The following is a 2316-nucleotide window of genomic DNA, read 5'->3' as shown; positions in this document are numbered from 1 at the left end:
TCAGTGCTGAGATCGCTTCTCTTTCTCGATGACGCACGTAGGACTCATTTTCTTCACTCCTCCTCCGATGACACAGGCCCCGCTGTCTGAAGGTACAGGCCCAAATCTCTTAAGGAGCCCTGGCTGTTACGGCCGAGAGGGCCCGGCTGTGGGTGTGGACTCAAATGCAGACACAGAGGGAGGCAAACGGGCGTGAACACAGTGCTTTATTTACAAGTGTCTAGTGAAATTACACAACAGGAGACTATGAATGCTATGAATTATGAAATGCTATGAACTGTGAACTGTGAGGCCAAACTGTGAACATGAAACTGAGTGCTATGGCTAGGTGCTGGACTTCACGGATGGAAAAAAGGGGCAGCGGCTTGGATGGAGGTACGCAGTCACTATAATGAGAAGAGACAAGTAGTCAGTGGCAGTCCAGTGAATCACAGCTGCAGGATTAGGCTATGGAGGTTAGGGCTTACGCGTTGCAGGTTTAAAGTGTCATGCGAGGAAGGGGTGTCCAGGGGGTTCCGGGTGAGGAGTGTCCAGAGAGGATCCAGAATATGCGTGGAGTGAGGGACTTGGCAGGGAGGCAGGCAGGTGTAGTCCGATGGTGGAGAGGAAGAAACCAGATGACAGAACCAGCGTCCAGGCGGAGATGAGAGTAGTTCGGGAAACGTGACTGCCAGGTGGGTCCTATGACAAAGAAAAACACGGTGAGGGAAAAGCAGTAGTTGAGGGTTCTCACAAGGGGTTCGCAGCCTAGCACTGACATGGGTTAGCAGAAGATCTGGCAGAGGTCTGTTGTGAATGCTGGTCTTATATGCAGGTGACTTGATTGGAACCAGGTGTGGAAGCTGATTGGAGTCTCTGCCTGAAGGTAGAACCCAGCGGAGTGGAAAAACCCCGTGCTCACCCGGCACTTTCTCTGTTTCCAGCTTAAGTATGACATAATCTGATTCTTGGTCTTCAAAGTTAAAGACCATGGTAACGTTTACAAATTCATGCCAGTTAGGTGTGTTTGATTTAACCCAGTAGTCGAATAAGTGGGCGTAGGTCAAGATAAAGTTGTCAAATAGCACAAAGCCTGTGCCTTGCTTTATGAAGGAACCAGTTATGAGACAAACTGACTCGCTCAGTTCAAGCAGCAACATAACACTGCGAATTTCGGTAAAAGACTGTCGGCTCTTTCCAAAGGTCTCCTTCCTGTATTTCAGTGCTTCCAGAAAATAATTTTTAGGGAATCTACTCTCCATCCATCGTTTCAGACGCGGATACTGCTGACAAAGTAGATCGTAAACCTCCTTACGGTCAATGCTGCTGCCCGTTTCTTTGATTGCCATTTTTAGACTCAATCCGTTCTGCCGTGCTACATCTAAGACTGATGTCATTCCACCGCTGCGCTTTGCATTATTTGATGCGTGTGGAGGTTTCTACTGCCCTGGGATGGCTACATCTTTTATTTCCGTATCTGCTCCCTGTGGAAAACATCTGGAATTTCTTATTGTCCTGACAATCTATTATGTCTGTGCACTCAGTCTTACGTTCGTTAACCAGCTCAAAGTAGCCCAGGTCATCGGTGAAGCGTCTGTCTCTTTTCAGAGCCTCGGCCGCAGTTATTCCCTTCTCCCCGTAAACACAAAGATACTTGAACTGTTTTAAAGCTTCATTTTTTAAAAAACTTTTCTCTTTTTTATGTCATTTAGTCCTCCCTTTGTACCGATGTAAAAGACAGAATAGCAATCTCTCGCCTTAACCATCTTCTTATATTTAATGAAAGGCCTCCGTGCAAGCTTGAACATGTTGCGTGTGCCGTCTGAACTGGATTTCAGTCTGAACTGATGTCCGTGTTGGTCCTGCAGAGAATCAGAGTTGGAAAAGTTGTTACTGTAGTAAAAAACAAAATGTATTGCATTTTGTTCATAATCTCTTTAAAGTCATGATCGTTTTTTTTATCGCTTTCACTGGAGTGGGTAAATGAATCTGCAAAGTTAAAAAAACTGATTTACATTTATTGTTTATTACTTTTATTGGACATCATCCGATCTCATTTATACACATTCAAGATATAAAGTGGAAAATATCCTTTTGTTTGCATTTGGAGACTCGGCATTTGAACCATCCCAAATATCTGGACCAGGGAACTCCTCAAACTGGTAAAAAGGTCAAGGACACAGTTACACGATTGCTAAACTAACCTGTTTTTGGATAAAAGAAAACCATATAAGCATGAGCCCTGGAATCTCGGTTTTAAAAAAAAGAAGCACTACCCAATACTTTTCTTCTGTTTAGTATACAGGAGTTGCTGCTCACACCCTGAGTTACACTGAT

The 2316-nt window shown here is 44.6% G+C and overlaps 1 pseudogene; it reads right to left on the bottom strand.

The window, feature by feature from the left end:
• LOC147313561 (serine protease FAM111A-like) lies at nt 1-1745 on the bottom strand (annotated as a pseudogene).
• Between the last annotated feature and the right edge of the window lie 571 nt (nt 1746-2316).

Source organism: Aulonocara sp. 'chitande type north' Nkhata Bay, linkage group LG15 (genome assembly GCF_057382095.1).
Source record: "Aulonocara sp. 'chitande type north' Nkhata Bay isolate Kocher_YH1m ecotype deep benthic linkage group LG15, A_spYH_male_GT1.1, whole genome shotgun sequence".
Lineage (NCBI taxonomy): Eukaryota > Metazoa > Chordata > Actinopteri > Cichliformes > Cichlidae > Aulonocara > Aulonocara sp. 'chitande type north' Nkhata Bay.
This window is presented reverse-complemented; position numbering and strand designations above follow the sequence as displayed.